The sequence below is a fragment of the Anopheles merus genome, chromosome 2R (assembly GCF_017562075.2).
Source record: "Anopheles merus strain MAF chromosome 2R, AmerM5.1, whole genome shotgun sequence".
NCBI lineage: Eukaryota > Metazoa > Arthropoda > Insecta > Diptera > Culicidae > Anopheles > Anopheles merus.
In genome coordinates, this window is record NC_054082.1 from 32,334,230 (window position 1) to 32,354,103 (window position 19,874).

Consider the following 19,874-nt stretch of genomic DNA (forward strand, 5'->3'; position numbering starts at 1 on the left):
TAGGATGTACCGTTCGATTTGCTTCTGGCAAGTGGTGTTTGGAAAACGTTTTCCACGAAACAGTGAAACCTCATCCGATATAATGGTTGGATGGAAGTTTTGTGAGTGTATGAAAAAAAAGAGAGAGTAAGAGAAAGAGTGAGTGAGAAAGAGAGAGAGAGAGAGAGAGAGAGAGAGAGAGAGAGAGAGAGAGAGAGGGAAGAGCGAGGGAGAGAGAGAGAGAGAGAGAGAGAGAGAGAGAGAGAGAGAGGAGAGAAAGCGATGAGAGAGAGCGGTGGAGGCACCGCAAAAAGGAGAAGGAGTTGTCTATATCATGTGATTGTCGATATGCTGGCGGAACGAGCTTTGACACAGTACATTGTATGAAATACTGAGAAACAGCTGGGTAAGAAATTTGCTAAACATTTGAAGGGTTGCACGGTAAGCCATACATGTTTTATAAACCAGTTGGCACGATTTTTATGTTAACTGATGCGGAGGCGTTCGTTTTTGGCAGTAAGTTTTATTACTTTTCTTGTTGTTAAAACACTTTTGGACCAGGGTGTTGTGATTCGTCTGTTACATGGGCAATGATAGGCCAACAACATTTTGATGTCTTGAAATGGTATAAACAATAAAAAAGGAGACGATAGGGGGAAATTTCCGCTTGATAGCTCTATTAAGACCCTTACAATAAAAAAATGTGTAATTAACATTCATTCGTATGTATTGAATTTAGTCTGGTACTAGTTTCTTCAATGATTCATTTCAATTGAAAACATTTAAATATCAAAACATCTTTAGAAAAGCAATGAGTGCTCTCGAAAAAGCATTTAATGTAAACTCCATGCGTTACCAATAAGTTATTTATTTTATAAAGGGAAATCTTCTATTAAGCAGGATGGAAACTTACTCAAATTCATGGTAAAACGCCTTCATGCCATCACGTGAGGCGTTAAAGCTTCACGCCTGCAAACTTCCCTAAACACGATTCTGCATCAGCGATTCAGCGTCACGCCACAAAACACGCAGTCGTGTTTGCAATCCACTTTTGATGCTTATTTCGTAATTATCGTTATGATAAACGAAACAAACCCCTTCTCGGGCCGGCTCGGGATCGAGAAAAGTGTTGAGCGGGAATGCGATTCCTGATAAACAGCAAGTCTTCGCAACTAAATTGTGTGTGCAAAACGCACACACTCATACAAACACGTATATAGAGACGCACAATCCATCTTAAATCTGGTGGCGTTTGGACTAAAAATAGTACATTTCTTGTATGAGGGCACAAGGAGCCAACGCCCGAAACGGAGAGCGACGAGCAGGGGGGACTTATACGATGACAAAAAGCAAAACATTTCTTCTGGGATGTAGACGATTCACAAGCACAACAAACAACCGTGCGTGGGTTTAAGTGTTTGTGTGTTGGTCTTCTTCCATCCCTATTCGTCACATCGGGATTATATCATGTGAAGTGGCAAGTAAAACGGATCAAAAGATATGTTTTTGATGGTTTTTTTGTATTTGTTTTTCTGTTTTGCCGGCAAAGAAGATGGAGAAAGTTGACGAAAGGCGGAAGAAAGCTGTTGATGGAAGGTATAATGGTACGCCACGGTGGATGTGCACCGTTAAAGACAACTCTTACGGCATGGGCCGATGGGGATAAAGTTTGCCGACGATGTACAATCGTTTAGTTGTAGTGTTTATCTACGAAATGGACACGTATCCATGTCCTTTTGAGGCTTTGGTTTCGGTTAGGGTAAAGGGCCCAAAGCACTGTGGGCAATGCTTATCTTACGCTGCGCAAGCTGTTATACGAGGGGAGCATAACATTGAAAAAAGTTCTTGAAATGGCGAAATAATTTGTTTTACGAACTTTTCTTGCTGAACAAAAACATACTTCCCACAAGATTGTAGTACAAAATTACAAACAAGCATAAGGAAGCTTTGAGTATGACATTAAATGTATAGCGGCTACCAACACTTATCGTTGTAATTTACATTATCTCGTTCAGATCAACGACAACCTAAACTTTCATTGCCACGCTGTGGTGTCAAGTTGATCATGAAAAGAAAATTGAACAACACGACGCTGTACTACAGCCGTGACGACGGAGAAAATTGGTTGTGCGTACAAACGGTATAATAATCGTTTCATTTTATTATTACATTATTCGTTTGCGTTTAAAAAGCGTAGATTTTTCTTACGATGGTGGAAGAACACAATCTCGGCGAATGAAACCACGTCCCCAGTTGGAAAAGATTAAAGATTTTCTAATCACCTTGATAACTTATACAAAAACGCCGATTTACTGATAATCGACTAGACGACTTGGTTGGCATGCCCGGAAAATGGTTTACTGCCAGAAGCAAATTATTAAAAACAGACCTTTAAAGCACGTTGCAACGAGTTTGGGATTAATTATCTAAACGAGCCATTTTGAACAAACCATACACTAATGGACTGGTGGAAGAGAATTTCCTATCATTTCCTACTGGTCATCCGGATGTTCCGACTAGCAAGGATGCCACGAGCAACTAATGATGGGATCTAAAGTTAATTTTACTCTCATCACTCACGCCGCTCATGGATGCCGCAGCATTGCGAGCCTTTGATCAGGTTGCGGTATATACCGGAAAAGATGCATCAAAAGCTATAAACTAAGTAATTTTTAGCTTCAAATTGGTTTAGTTATTTAGAGCTGCCCCGAGAGTATCGAAGGAAATACTCAATTATCAGCTTCCTGGGTCAGCTTGCGCAAAGTAAAATGTAATGGACCATAAACATCAGCTCTCGCAATATAAAGGAGTTTAAACTAGCTTATCATCGTAGTATATATTTTAAATGAAAATCTTATCAAACAAGGAAGAAACTTTAATTTGGTTCGAAAGTTTAATAAAACTTGATATTTGTTTTAAACACCCTGATCTTAGCTGATCATAATTTAAATCCGACATACTCCTCCTGTCCGCACAGTATCGCATGTTGTATTAGCGTAAATTCAATCAATAAAACAAAGAAATACAATAAAGAAAGTGTCCACTGTCGCCATGAAAACACGCCAGGTAGAGCGATAACAAAGCTTTCCGTCCGGCTAAAACCCGTCCATCCGTCTAACTTTATTGAACGACACACGCCAGCCGATGACATGCGGGAGCTAGTGCCGGAAGTTTGTTGTGCACTTTCAATGTAAAAGGGAACTAAAAGTGATCTTGGTTGGCGCCAAAGTTTTCATAAAATGTTAGAAATTTAATATTGTTCGAGCGTGAGGGAAGTCGGGGGCATTGGATGGTTAAATTTACGACCGATGAGCGGTCCTGCATCGCAATGGACACAGTTGACGGGCGAGCAAGGATCAAATTGGCGATAGTGGAAAATAAAATTTACTGTCCCGAACTGTACCGAACAAAATGCACTTTCAACGCTATTTCGATGACGCCATACAGCGTATCGTATCATCGTATCATCTGTTGGTTGTGGAACGCAGTATAGCGGGAATCAAATTGGTGTCATTTGAGCAACTGAGGAAAAGCTGTTTTGTTTTACTATTTGGGCCCCAATATACCATACCAGCGGTTGCTTACAAAATTTGTGGTTCGTAAGTAATGTTGGAAATGAGTATGAATATATTGCTTTCACTTGAAGTTAGTCGCTTTCAGTTTATGTAGAATTTGTTATAGGATTACGCGTTTCATTGGCTTAAATAAAAAGCCGGATGTTCACATTCTATGCAGCGCAATCAGAGTTCAGTTTTTGAGCCATGGTAGCAAATTGTCAAACATTGGTGCATCAAACCGCTTCCCATTCCATCTACCAAATCTAATAGCAGGTTTTGCGACACTTTACCGAATTGTTCAGTGATTCTTAACAAAAATCAACCGAGAAACCTAGACACCACTTTCACCACTCGTAACGAAATATAAACAAACAAGTCATGAATGAAAACAATATCAATTTAATCTGCCACGTACAGTGTGGAGCAGCCCACAGCTGCCCAAGCTGTAAGTTTTGAATGGCCTCTTCTTTGCTTACAGCCAAGGTGTATGTATTTAAGTAGCGGTAATCACTCCTGCGGGTGTGCGTACGAAAAAATCGAAATTGTTTTCTTCTTCTTCTTTTTTTATCTTTTTGAGGTTGTATCCCGGTTTGGTATACGGAGTCCAGCTTCCAGGGCCCTCCACCACTCGTCCGTGGTTGCGTTTTACTACGAACCTCTTTAATTTAGGAGCAGCTACTAAGGCTATATGTCCTTTTTTTCTTATTTTTTCTTTTTGTCGTTTGATTTTAACTTTCGATTCGTTATTTTTGTCTCTGTGTTCTTTTTTCTGTATCTTGTGTTGTTATTCTGACTGATGGTCTTTTTATAAGTTAATGAGTTTATGAGTAAGGGTAGGGTTCTAAGGTAGTTCATGTTGGATTATTTGAAAAAAATAAGTTGTTTTTAAACGTTATCCTATAGACTTAGATGAATTTTGTTACTATTTCCAAGATTTTGATGTTCGTTATTATCCATGCCTTTATGAAGTTTTATTCATTGAGTTTTTCTTGTCTGTATCTTTCTACTTCATACTTCTGTCGGTCAAACACTCTATGTGATCCTGTATCATGTTTATTGCAAATTGAACATGTTCCATGCTCGACAAAATTCATTTTCTGGTCAAAATTGTCTTAAAGCACATACGTTTTTAAACTGACACTTGCTGCGGCTATCACATTCCATATAGTTAATGCAACATCGCAGGAGCGAATAACATAACAAAACGAACATAACAAAACTGAAATGTAACACCTTTTTACATAGTTTTTTCGCCAGTCAATTTCGGCCAACCCATTAACGAAGCGCGATCCAATGCAAATATGCTATTAGTTTTCTTCTCCAGTACAGGAAAAAACATTACAATTGAAAATAAGGTTGTTTTATCAAAAATCAGGCAAAATATTTCATAAAACTCATCAAGTTTTTATTTCAAAATTGTCAAACATTTCATTTTGCACACTTAGAAATCTTTTTTTATAGTTATTTATAACAGTTAGTTTATAACAGGAGCACGCGGTTTTGAAGGAATAACATATTTTTAAATTTAACCTCTTGTTATTCTGGTGAATGTAAGTTAATAAAACGTTGACGAAATAAACATCCATTTTATAAAACGATTCTTGGGAATGTCTGTGAGCGGAAATAAAACTCAAACATAATATGATGGAGGCGCCTAGTACTTTTTATTTTGCACGTAAAGATATATGGAACCGTTTTTTTCTAAATCTCGTGTAACGCGAATATTATTCTATTCATTTGTTCAAAAAAATCTAATTCACCGAAATCTTAAAACACTTTTTATTGATGTTATACTCAATTAAAACATCTAACCAATCAATCACATTTTTTGACGCTGTCGGCAACGTTCTAGGCCAAGGTCCGTACCTTTAGAATCGAGAGCGAAAGTCCGGGCCTAGTCGAGTAGTCAAGTACCTTCATACCTCTTTTGGAGGCTAGAATGGTGTCATCAGCCAAAGGGATACATCACATCCTGATGATTGACACGCCACTACGATCACTAGACACGAGCACCACCGTCAAAAAGCTTTATGTACATGTACATTTAGCATGTGTGTGTGCGTGCCCACGGTTTCATTCATGAAAACAACGACCGTTCCAGTGCCGTCAAAGCAATAACAAAAGAGCATCACATTCGCTACCAGTTGATCTGGAGGGTGGAAACGCGTTGCCGTTCCGGAGCGTAAAATGAGAATTTCCATTCGTGCTGGAACCACCAAGCGCTCTCTCATCGTGCAACGGTCCTCGCTCACCAGGAGAGTCCGAGTCGGCGGCGATGTTTTTCCTCCCTTGCGTACCCACTGTTCAGGTTCAGGGTGGTTTTCCACGACGGTACTGCTTCAGTTCATGGTTGACATCCGCTGCTGCTGGTGGTTGCGGTTGTTTTTAGTGCGAGCGTAATTTGCACCAACCGCGGTCCTTATGGTGGCAGTTTGTTGAGTTCCTCCGTTCGAACGACTTGCAACATGGAGGCAGAAAGTGTGATATGATGTGTGAAAAAAAAAAATGGAGCGAAAATTTTATGATCTGTGATTTATGGTGCATTGGGAGGTTTGTTTAACTTTCGACATGTTGCACTTGCTGATTGATGTGGTCTGGGTGATTCATTCCGTTATACGTTAAATTTAATATTGAAGCTCGTACAGTGATCGCTTATATTTTGTGCAGCTTACTCTCGAACCATACTTGAAGCTAAGATGAGCTAAGTGAATTGCCCGTGTATATGGGTGGGTGCGAGTGGCTATGTAAGCGTCTGTAGCTGTGCAGTGTTAAGTGAAAAGAAGATATACAATCGAATCTAACCGACAACTCAATCACAATGGCAAGCGAAAACTACAAGCTGATGCTGATGGATGCGACGAATCGGTACAATCTGTCTGCGTTCAGTACCGACACTGGTTCATGCATGTCACACGAGGAAGAGACGGAAATGGTTGTGAAGGGGTGGTGGGGAGACGGGTGAAGGAGAAATATCTTTCGAACAACACGCCAATCTGCCCTGAAACTTCTGCTATCCCGCTCATCCGGCTGTTGTGCATCGTCAGTTTATCCAGAACATTCGTTGTGAATACATGTGCTGAGGTTATGTGTGGTTTCTTCCGTATTTTCCTCGTCCATGCTTGAAGCCGCGGGCCATCTAATTCAATTGTGGAATGGTTCATCCTAACAAATTTTACGGTTGTTCTCGTGAGTGATTTAATGGATACATTCATCAAAAGCTTGTCGTCTACGGCTCATCGACGGCTACCTGATGGCCTCATCAACAAAGTGCACAATCACCAGTAGAAGGAAAACGTTGTCCGATTTTACAATATTCAGGTAACAGTTTCTCTCACCCTCTGCAAAACTCCAAACTCAGTTTAGTTTCTATAAACAGTATGGATTAATTATTGTTTAATTTTCATCAACAGCTTTCAACGCAGCTAAATCTTAGAAGAACGCACTTCAAGGACGCCACGGACGCGTCTAATGATGCGCGCCTAATGATGCGCGTCTAATGATGCGCGTCTAATGATGCGCGTCTAATGATGCGCAGTCGATGACGTCATCGGAACCAGACCAGACATGTGCCGGCTGAAAACACGCAGCACTAGTCGACGATATTCTTAGGCGGTGGTTGAAAAGAAAAGCGGAAGGAAGGGTTACGAAAAATTACCCCTTCATTTGGAAAACATCCTGCTGTGTACTGCGTGTGACTGGGTCTGGGTCATACAATTCATTTCACGACTCGGCCCGGTGTAGGGTTAAAACCTTTCGGAAGCAATTCCAATCCGTGGATGCAACGGGTGTACTAGATCAATGTCGGAATCAAATCCAACCCATGAGTGTGATGAGTTCGGTTCGACCTGCCCATCAATAGTTCAGAGTGTGAGTATGCCAGAATGCACGTGGAAACAGTCCGAAAAATGTTCAATAAATATCATGCTAAAGTGAGCATAAAGCAATGAAAAAATCGTTTAAATTGTAACCAGCAAAGGGGGCGTCCATAAATTACGTAACGCTCAAAGGGGTGGGAGGGGGTTCCCTGTAGCGTTACGGTTTGTTACATAGGGGAGAGGGGGGGTTCACATTCTGTTACGTAACGTAATACATTCCTATCACTGGTCACTGACAAATGATCGCCCACCTGGGTAAGTTTTTCACTTTTATTTCTTTATATCTTTTGATAGGGAATACGAACTTGACATTTATAAAATACCAAAACAGAGGTTTGACAGAAAATTGCCATGAAAAAATCCACCGTATAATACAGGTTTAAGAGCCGTGTGTCTCAGCTAAAGACTGTAGTTTTCAATCTTACCGTCAACAAAATTCAAACAGTTACATGTCATTCTACGCTAAACGCATCGACCTGTATATTATTGTTGGTAAACAACAGTCGTGCGGTGCTGTCAATCAGGATTAGTTGGATAATTCGGCTGCCTCGATCATCCGGAAAAAATAGTGTGATTCAAACGTTCGCATCCCTTGACGACGGATCGTCCGCTACGTTTGTCGAACACGATCTCGTTCACGAGCTTGGACTGGAAGGGCAGCATCGACCCTTGTGTCTTAAATGGACGGGCGGTACTCGACGAGAAGAGCCAGACTCTATGCAGGTGTCGCTACAGGTATCTGCCTTAGGCGGGAAAACGTTTCAGATCAGTAAAGCACATACAGTCGCGAGCCTTGCGCTTCCTGCGCAATCCTTGTGCGTTACGGATTTGCTAAGCAGATACGATCATCTTCGAGGTCTGTCGCTTACTTCGTACGATCACGTACGACCAAGGCTACTGATCGGTATGGACAACTGCCATCTGGGACGGGAGCAGAACGTTGCCGATGGACGAATAGGCGAACCAATAGCAGCCAAAACTAGGCTCGGCTGGATAGCGTACGGGCCTGGTGCGGTAGTGCCAAAGATAGGCTGGCGAGATAGAGGAAAAGGAGTCAGTCTTGAGCCAGTAGAGACTAGTACGGTTTCGTTTTCAAAGCCATGTACCGAGGGTCCTGGCTGGCAGGAAAAAAATTCAAAACGCTTTTTGACGGTCGCGCGAGGTTCTGCAGGTCAGTTTGTGAAGCTAGGGAATACGTTGATTTCTGATGCGTTGATTCCGAGGAGCCGCTGGCCAAGGGGTCGAGTGTTGAAAGTAGTGGTAGCGAAAGATAGGCAAGTGCAAGTGCAAGTTTGTATTTGTTGATGCAAAACCAAATTAAGGGGGGGGGGGGGTGTTCGATCATGCGTTACGTAATTTTGGAAGCGGGGTCTCCTCCAACGTTACGTTTTGTTACGATAGGGGGGGAGGTGGTCGAAAAATCCCAATTTCAGCGTTACGTAATTTATGGACGGCCCCTTATGGACAAATAATTTAATGTTTCAAAAAATAAAGCAGTACAATAACTTCATTTTTGACAGAAAACAATAAAAAAAAAGGTAAAATTGTAAGTAGTGGCCACTTTATTCTGCCGGCCACTGTATGTTTTGAGATAGTCACGTATGTTCGATTTTGGAACGTTTGTCATGTAGTAAATTTGAACTCACGTTGGCCAGGGTGGCCTTCAAACATCGTTAAGGAAAGTCATCGTTTGCCGAATGGAGCAGAACTTAGGTGGATATTGTTCATAGAATCATAGAAACCTTTAGAGGGTTTCCCTTACTGGAAACGTTGGAGTTTAGAGGCCTTACCTTGGGCAGGGGGACATAACTGAATTCTTTAAATGATAAGTTAATATATGTTGGATGGACATAGTCCTATCCTGACAGTTCGAACGAATCTAACCTGCCATGATCGGATTTGGTTTTATTTATACTCAAATGAAGCTAAGGGTTTCGCACCTTTGGTTCCGGGTTGTATGTTGGGAAGTAATTGTTTTCACTCAGCTAGTTACGTTTGTCTTTTGTTGACAAGAACGATGGTTCTTGTCACTAGGTTCCTGTTTTGGGTTTAACTCATATACTGTTGCCGCTTATGTTGTACGTTTCGTTTGGTTCTGATAAGTGTGTAACAATTGTTTTTATATGAACGGTATGGTCTGGGTGTGTTGCTATGGTGTGGATTGATTTGCTGAATGTATTATAATGAATGTGTTGCAATGCACAATGGGCATTTGCCGGGATGAAATTCAAAAAATCAACTTTTTAATAGAGCAATTCCAAATAATAGGTTTTAATACTAAGGGTTAAACTAAGAAAAATATGAGCGCTTTATCTTTTCTGGTTCTCTAGAAAAGACCTCTCAAAGTCGAGATTTGTTAAAAAACGCAGAAAAATCTTCACTTTTTTGGAAAACTTTCAACCTTTGTAACTTTTTCAAATATGAACCGATTTTGATAAATTTAGACATTTTATAAAAGATATTTAGTCAGCTTTATAAACACATGAAATTTTTTTGAGTTAAGTTGATTTTATGCAAAAATATACGATAATAACTGAAGAAACCTCCTGAAAATTTTCATTAGTTTAATTTTTGACTTGATGCCGTTATGAAAGTGGCATAGAGTGGCGTTGTCTCATATATGTCACATAATAGTGTAATATATATACTATCAATCTGTGAAGAAATTTTCTGCGAAAGTTTGCGAACGCGAATTTTATTCAAGTTTTTTCACATCAACTTTTTCTAAAAACAGACACATGCGTAACTAGGCGGCTTCATAGGGGCCTAGTGTAGCGTATGTCGTGTTTTCTACAAAAATATATATTCTACGAGCTTCTGATCAACTTTTATTTCAATTACGAAGCTGTGTATCTTAGTTTCAGCTCATGAACTTACTTTATTAGAAATTTATTTGGAATTATGTAAATTTCTATTCTAACCTAACTTCATTATTAAATATAATGAAGCAAATCAGAACCAAATACCTTTTGGTCCTACTCCAGATTACAGACGGCTGTAAGGAAAATAATTCCAAAATTATATGCATAGCAGGAAAATGTTATGAATGCACTAGCATCTATTGGCATTTTGGGAGAAGAAACTCCCAAAAGTCATGATAAACTAAATATAAGGATAGAGGGGAGTATGCTACAAAGAATAGTTTGCAAGAAAAAAAATGCATCCAGAAGGACATTTTGTATAATGAGCAGTATTCCTCTGATTCGTTAATCAGTTCAATAACAGTAGCTACACGCACTAAAACAAAGACAGGGTTTAACTTTACAAATGAAGTAAATACTTAGTTTGTAGCTATTGTTGAATTTTGATTTTTTCAGATAGTTGTAAAACCAAGAACATCAGATTTTTATTTTTATCATCTCTTCTGCAGGCAGTTCAGGACTTGGAAAAGTATTGGATGATATTGAATATTGTGATATCAATGCCCAGGAAAATGTGCAATCCCTATTTTTTTTAACAACCAATTTAAAATTTTGACCTTCAAAGACAAACAATATGTGCTGCTTTTCATTACGAATTTGGAAACTACTTTATTTCAATGTACCTGCTCTATATAATTATTTAAATGCCTTTATTCATTTCTTTAGAAATGTGAATTAGACGTTAGGAGCTTGTAATACCATCCACCTAAGTTGTGTATGTAAATTTTCAATATTTGTACTACGTGTGAGTAAAAGTGATAAGAATTAGCTACAATTGTCCTATACAAAGCGGAAAAAATTATCTTATTCAAAATTATTATGTTTTGTTCATATATTATGGAACATTACAGTATATTTTAAAAAGGTTTATACTATTAGCAACAAATAATACAAGAAAAAAAACACACAAAATGAATAAAACTAAGCAAAGATCCCTTAAAACACTATTTTAAGTAGCGCCATCTGGTGGTATGGATGCGAACTACATATAAAATGTTATTTACTATCATAATACTTTACTACAAACGATAAAAACTAATAATTTCTGCAAAAATAATTTTATCCCGCAAATTGTTCTAAACTGCCCATTGTGCAATGGTGTGATTTGGCTTTCCAAAATGTGTTACAATGTGTCAATAGCTGATAGTGTGTATCATAATATGTTCTGTATAGCAGATATGCTTCAATTGCATCGAAATAAAACTGCAACAGCAAAACCGATCGTGATGCTTTTCGGGCATAGGTTTATTGTTTCAACTGTTAGATAGACTTAAAGTTTTGTTTGCTTTTGCCTTGCTATCTGAAGTATTGTGCTTTAAAATTGTTTTTATTTTTCACTTTTGAAACACATACCGCAGCAAATACGTTCGTTTTGCATGGTTTGTGTTGTGGTGATGATGCGTGCATATTCACGCGGACTTTTGTAAAGTAAAAAGAAGATAAAAAAACCTAAAGCAAATCACAACGAATTCTCCCTTTTACGCACTGTGGTTGGATATTTGATTGCGTTTTGATGTTTGTATTCGTCGTTTCGTTTGTTTTTTTTTGTTTCCTTCCAACGTTTTTCTTTTTTGTATTGTTCGTTAAATTTTAACATCACATACAAACACATTCACTGGAGCTGCCGTATATTTGATAACACCGGAGTGTAAGTGATGTTTAGTTTCCTCGCTTACTGTTCACCCCCTGTATGATAGTCGTTGAAGCGCTTCAACCGCAAAACCCAATAGCTGCCAGCTATGTTACATGCTAACCTGACGATAAATTGATAAAGTTTTGCTTTACTGACTCGCATCAAACCAGCGGGCATGCTACTTGGGTGCATACCGGGTTGGGCCTGAATACACACATTCGCCCGTATTCCTCGACTCTGCTCGTCCATCATCATTACAATCATTGCGTGAAGTGGGAACAGCTTTCGGGGTCTTATTTTTTCTGTTTTTCGTACTACCAGTGCGTAAAAACAGCTTCAATAATCATGGCCAATGTCAAAAAAACCCTTTCTCGTACGTTCATTTGTTTGTTGAAAGCCATGACCGATGTTCCATGATACTTTACAGGGTTTTCCATTCCAATTAACAACTGTCCACAGTCAACTAGCAATCCTCGATTTGAAAAACACGATTGTCTACCACTTACAAACAAGTCAAGCCGTTTTTGGTACACTGTCCATTTCAATTTCACAATTGTCGTCTTCGAAAACACACGTCAGATGCGGCACGGGTTGTTTTGGTTTTGGCTGGAACGTGTATCACTTGAAGTTGGGAAAGCTGAGCAACATGGACATGTTAGGCAGTTTTATCTATATTTTAATTTTTAATACAATGCAAAAATTTGTACATTAATCAGTGCTTTTACTGGTAGCAAATGAAAAAAAAAATTACAACGTCCCAAAATAACTTAAAAACTGTAACGCTCCAATAATAACTAAAACCAAATGATAAAACTGCTTAGCATGTCCATATTGCTCAACTTTTTCATATTCTCATATTCAATCAAGACCTGTTTACAGCATGGTTCAATTCTTATACACAAGTGATACACGTTCCAGCCAAAACCAAAACAACCCGTGCCGCATCTGACGTGTGTTTTCGAAGACGACAATTGTGAAATTGAAATGGACAGTGTACCAAAAACGGCTTGACTTGTTTGTAAGTGGTAGACAATCGTGTTTTTCAAATCGAGGATTGCTAGTTGACTGTGGACAGTTGTTAATTGGAATGGAAAACCCTGTAATTTGGTACTTCGTATTTTAGTCTAATTTTAAATTTGTATTTTACTATCTTCCTGCAACCTTACCTTTTTGCATCCTTCGAGACACTATACTATACTTCATATTATTTAAATTACAATTTTCGTTCTGACACATTTTCTCAAAAGTTATCCTGTTTCGCACTCTACCATTAGAGACGAAACACTTCATATCTAGCTGAACGTATTTACTGATGTTTTATTACTCCGTCCACACGAACGCGCTGCTTTTAAACTTGAACGCTGTAATCAGTAGCTTCGTGTACAGCAGTGTAATTTACGTACAGCGCTAACCTAACATTGACATTCGGCTCGGATACTGTTGATACTTTTGTACACAATCGTTTGCCGCATCAGGTTTTTTGTTCTGCTTTCCTTTCTATTTGTAAAGCATAACAAAAACTCTTATTAGTACCTTCAACACTATCCACTACCGTACTGATGAATCTTCCTCGTTGGTTTCAGTGTGGCTTTTGCTTTCAATCGGAGGCTTAAAGAGTGATGGTCCGTGAAAAGAAGTGTAGTGAAATGGTTTGCTGATTAGAATTCGTTATAAAAGGATCCATCATGCAACAGCTAATCAGAGGATAGCAAAACAAATGACAAAACGACAGGTTGTTTGGATTTTTTTTTGCGTCCTGCAACGTTAATGAGGAATTCTATACTCCATGTCCGTTTCACTCTGTTTCACTAGGTTTTTGTTCATTGGAGGACAAATATTTACGTCGCTGTTTGGTTTGCTGATGGATGGGAAAGTTCACAAGATGGGAAAGTACAGAAATACAAGCACGGGCCCACGTATTGCAAGCTGTTTCGGTGTCATTTTCTATGGGGATGCACATGGTGATGTGTTGATATGGGCATTTTTGAGTACAGTGAGGAGTGATTTATGACGTTCGCGTACCTCTGAACCACGCGTACACCACCACCCACCGTGGCTTTCTTTTCATGGGCTCGTTAACCAATGTGCGCCCGCATGGTGAGAAGGAACTTTGATAGCAAACTGTCGCCGAAGTTCCCAAAATTCCTCGCACAGCAAAACCAAACGGCAAACAGTATGCGGACGATGATGATGATCATGTTGACGATGGCGATGTTGATGAAAATAGCTTTGTGGCAGCCTTTGCTTAGCGAGCATGCGCATATCGGGGTGCGTTTTAGAGACCTAAAAGTGGTGCCGGCCAAATTCCAGCATTAACTTTGCACAAATGCGGAATGCGGAGAGCATCAGCATACAATCTGGTACCCCTTTTGGCTGGCGTTGGTTTAGACACAATTCTCTGTCCATACAGCGAGGCTGTGCAAAGCCGTTTATCACGGAACAATGCGCCAACACGTGTACCGGAATGGTGTTGTGATCCGCTAGTACACTTCGTTTGATTGATGTCACGTACTTAACTCAAACGGTGACCCAAAACAAATCCGAATCGATGTTTGGTAGCCATCACGTGCAAACAAAGCTTGGTGTAAGCAGCACAGGTGTGTCACCCAGCGTGCCAGACGCGAATGATACACGAGAAATCGCGCGCTCATTTGTCCAGCCTCAGTCGATTGAAAGCAATGCCACACCACAAGCAACGAACCACCAGTGCGTGTTACGCTATACATTCACAGCTTAATTGTACCACACAGTTCGTCGGATATACGACGCTCTGTTCAGTTACTCATATTTGATGTACTGATACTGATGTATTTCATGTACTGTACTGCGAGAAACAAGTCCGTACAGTGTTTTTTTTCACATTAGGTTTTGGTTTCGTTCCCTTGTACACGTACCAACCAATACCATTCAGTATTGTTTGTCAAGCATTAGTTGCAATTATTTACACATAGAAATGTTTTATTTTATTTCGTTTCTGGTTGTTAGTCGAATGAATCGTAATTACTAATTATTAGTGGCGCTTCTAAATGGATAACACTACTCACAACAGCCCTAGCTCGATTTAGCTCTCATCGTTCGCCCACCCCAATGTATCCTGTATCAGGACTGAATATGTTCAGTTCGTTGCTTAACGGTTATTAACAATAGGAAACATTTCGAACACCGACATCTGAAGTGGCTTTTATCTGTAACCCAGTGGCGGATCTAACGGTAGGCGGACTAGGCGGTCGCCTGGGGCCCCGCCGATTTAGGGGCCCCGTAGATCGCCATGCTATAGTATGCCGTATGGACAGAGTACTAGCAACAAGGGCCCCCGGAAGGATGGCCGTTGGGGCCCCGATGCTGGCGAATCATTTGCAACCCCCCCCCTCCCCCACCCCTCCGTCAGCAATAATTTTAGAGCCTGTGTCTGATGATCGAGGGGAACCCCGGCGGCATTTCAAGTTTACTTTTAAATCTCCCAACAGCACGTTTAGTGCGGCTACAATTCCGTGTTATGGACAGGAATAGTCTGAGTAAAAACTCGCAAATACTTAATTTCAATTTCCGTGGAATGTGTCAAAATTTAAACTTTCACCAACCAATCATCGCTTTTGTTTACTTTAACTTTAACCTCAAGCTCCGCCAAACGGTTCATATCCCTAAACATAAAAACTTATTCTCCATGCAAATTATGTCAGTACAGCCAACCTCCATTACGATGTGCTGCTGTCATACAATTGTGATGAAAGCTAACGACAAACTTTTTTGCTACTTGTAACACCGGAGGGAATGCTCCTTTGTTGATTTGGGATGGACGACCAGCATCAAATTACTGAACTTTTATGGTATATTCTTTACTTGCAACATAAACAATGGAATGGTAATTTAATTTTAAAAATAATGCTCTTACATCGCTTTGATTATTACATATTATTGTAATTTTCAATAAAAATTTGCAAATGAAAGTTAAACTATCGTGATACTTTCCTTTTGCAAAAAGCAGGAAACGTTCTAATCTTTTGTTACTTAAATCAACTCGCACTTATTTCAAATTGCATTCTACCAATACAGCAATCAACGTTTTCAATTCACTCAAAATAACTATCAGTTGTTTTCGATGTATGGTTGTGATTGTTTCAATGTTACAGAAACTTTACTGATTTTTAAATTGTTTTCAGTCCTTTTGTTCGTTTTTAACTCGGGAGGATGAATCTTGTTGGCATAGAAACACTGTAAGCAAATAAAGCAGATAACTGTACAGCTGGTTTGATATTGCTAAGTATCTGAGAAAACATTGACCATTACTCTTTGAATCGCCGGTTGAGTTCGTTTAATACAAGTGTATGTAGCCTGAGTTTGCAGGCAAGTGAAATGAAAGGAATATCTTTTACCGTCCGGTTGTTGATTTATACACAACTTTCACAGTGAGGAACGTTTCGTTTGAGGACAAGTTTCTGTTGATTCAATTAGACTAGTCACTTTTATAAAATACAGACCAACTAGGCGTACAACCAGGCATATTGCATTTACTTTGTTTTGCTCCACACTCCACGGCATAGAATGATTGAAGATATTACTTCACATAACAGTATCGTCTGAACTAAAAAGTAATAAATTCTCTTTCATAATACAACTAGAAATGTGTTGAAAATTTTCAACTCCGTCTGGAGATCTATCGGAATCTAGGTACGAGTGAGCGAAAAGCTTTCTTTGCCAGTATGAGAGTGTTTGCTTAATGATGGAAGTTTAATGTGCACCACGGAAGATAGTTATCCACACACATTCCAGTAATGGACGGATGCAGTGGATCCATGATTAAACTTTCTGACCAAATATCAACTAAGAGTTATGCCAAGATAATAGCGTTGTTTGCCAAAACGCTGTCAAAACTGAAAATACACCATATAGTTGGTTGAAAACAAAAATATATAAAAATATTTCTCTTTTCTTCTACCATTTGATCGACGTCATTGTTGTTCCTGCATGGTGCGTGTGATTCATCTGCCCGCAAAATAAAAACCTCACGCAGCGTAACGTAATGGAAGATGGAGCTTCGTATCTATCGAGCACGAATGAATATTTACTTAGCCCCATAAACCGCAATAGCAAATGCGTAACCAGATCACGGACCAAAATTGGACTATGGTTCGTTCCTGGCCAGCAACGCTAGTAAACTTCGATGAAGGAACACACAATTTCACTTATGTGCCATGTAACCAGTAATCTTACTCTCATCTCAAAGCGGCTTTCCATTCATATTAATCTAAGCCGGAAATGGAACTCACCAGCCGACCAGTTGAACGTCAGCAGAGTCCCGAGCCCCGAAACCAAACAGAAAAAAGAACATGGTCAATCATAACGGGAAGGGAAAAAAGCATCCAGTCTTCTTTTTATTACCCGTACGCTTTCTTCACTTTACGTCGCCGCATTTCTCAAGACTACGCTTCTGCTTGTGAAAGCGTGAAATTGCTCTAGCCGTATAGAGATAAAATGTTGGCCTGAAATGAAACCAGTCGTGCGTTTGTGTAAGTAAAACTTTATCCTGCCATCAGGTGCAATGATACGCAGCTGCACTAGGATAAAAATCCAATTTAATTTCAAGAGGTCTATTTCTTGCTTGCGGTGTATCACAAAGCAGCACAGGGCATTGTGGCAACGTTTCAGAGTATTGTTGATTAATTTGTCTCGTGTTATACCTTAATTTACCTTAAAACCACTTTTATTAAAAATAACTTTCCAAGTTTACGTGTTTGAATTGCTTGCACTGACTCTCGCTTCTGATGCCTTCTAGAAATGTCACCTTAAAATTAAAAATATCATGCACTAAACCTAACGACACTTACACATCAATCGAATTTGAAGTTTCATTGGTCGTAGTACGCTCGACACATCTCATTGAAAAAATCTCAAAAATACCATTAAACCGCGCCCAACAGTATGTTCGAAATAAAACGAATAGCTCTCTGACTCTGCAATCGATATCGAACTCACAATACAACAGACACCTCCTGGGGATTTATGAGAATTGAAAAAGCAATTTTTCGTCAATAATAATAATACAATGCAGGCAACATTTTAATGAAGATGTGTCTAGTGGAACAAACTGTGCAGTTTCATTTCACAAACACAATGACATTCCACCTATGAAGCAATCGAAGTCAAAAGAATTATGTTTTTTTCGTGTCGATGGAATGAACAATAAAAAAAAACTTGCCTAACTTAATAAAATAATACGTATTTTATACACACAAAGCACGTTTTCATGAAATATCAAGCAAAAACATAAATAAGCACCAGGTTTGGAGGTGATCCATGATTGTATGACTTGCACTCTCGAAACCACGTTTTAGAAATCACATTTATCTCCCATAAATAATAAGAATAAGTTTTATTAGTTTATAGCTAAATTCGAATGCTCTAGAACAAATTTGCAAAAAAGCTCAACATCCTTTTACAGATCAACATTCAAATTGATTAATTTTACCTCCACATGCATTTTGTCCCTTACCCGTATGCTGAATGTTTGGATAGATGCTTGCAGAATGACCCTTTCTTAACAAAATTCTTTCTAAAACCTATATCTCTAGAGAAAGCTCTAGAGAAAACTCAGGGTAATTTTCTTACAAATAGTGTTTTGCTTTTTTTCTGCTTTCTTCTCTCAAGTGCACTAAACCACCGCATTGGCCATGCAGTCATCTACTGCCAACGAGAATGAGCCGGAGATGAGCAACCAAGAAAAAGAGATTTTAAACTTAATCCTTTTTCTTCATAGTCCGCCTTCTATTTGTTTTAAGTAGCTTTGCTAGCTACCGTTCAACGTTAATTTTGTTCCAGGAACTAAATGTTCCCGCCACCCGCCAGCTCTTTTAAACCAGTTGATGACCGGAAATGAGAAAATGCTTTTGATTAAAGGACGGTCCAGCCTGTGCACCAGTTCAATTAAGTTTCACAAAGCACTGTGACAGTGGAAAGTGCTGTGTCATTTGTCTTGTGTCACTAAATGCATTGTGCATTAAGTTGTTGCATTCAAGCGTGATGCCCGCGGGTAGCTTACTAGCTTGACTTGATAAATTGTACGATATTTGTCTTGCTTATCCAAAGGGCTTTATCGTTTGCTTCATTTTGCATAATTTAAGAAATCATTTCATGGTTCAGAATAAATTAAATAATAAAAAAAAATCCATGTCAAAGTTATCAGTCTTTTGCAGCACACTCTTAGCAACAGAACACAAAGATAAGCAACAGTAAACAAGCCTTAAACCCTCATTAAAAATTAACTTTGAAATTGTTGTATTTACTTAGCTTAAACCTAATCTTACACAACCTCAAGTATTCACCAGAGTCGAAAGGAATGGACCTAACGTGCTTCCAACACTTGACCATAGAGAGTTTATTTAATTTTGCCGATTTCTTGCTTGCTGCCTCACGCAACAGGGCACGAGAAAAGCAGTGCAAACATTTCTAGTCTTTACCAACTCTACCCCGAGTTCCATCACCCATGGGAATGGTCCCAAAGCACGGCTTGAATTTCTTAACAAAATTTCAGTCAGTGCGTTCCCGAGAGGGCTTTGTCACGCGAAAGGTGTAATGAAAGAGCAAAATCAGGTAACTTCAAACCTTGGACTTGCATGTGGCTGCTACGAGTACCGTACAATAGATACCTGACCTGGACTGAAACCTTCACACGTTTCCCCTGGCACACCGTCCGTTGGTAAGTTGGTAAGAGGGCGTTCTAGATTTGTCAAACTTTCTTCATTTTAGACGTAACCAATTTCGACTGGGTAAGCAAAATGAAAAAACGGTTTAGGAGTTGCTAAAGTTTACCTCCCAAAGTATATACAATTTTCGGGAAGGGAAACCCCAATACTATGCCAACAACAGGAAAGGAGAAAAAACACTCACACACTTAATTGCAAATCGTGGGCTG

At 39.3% G+C, this 19,874-nt stretch overlaps 1 long non-coding RNA gene across 1 annotated transcript in view; it reads left to right on the top strand.

Annotated features, from left to right (window-relative positions):
* Positions 1-5,890: 5,890 nt before the first annotated feature.
* Positions 5,891-19,874, top strand: part of LOC121601414 — a 35,703-nt gene continuing 21,719 nt past the window's right edge. The window contains exons 1-2 of the long non-coding RNA XR_006006098.1: positions 5,891-6,854; positions 6,947-7,403. This is a non-coding gene — a long non-coding RNA (uncharacterized LOC121601414). The remainder of the gene's footprint in view (positions 6,855-6,946; positions 7,404-19,874) is intronic.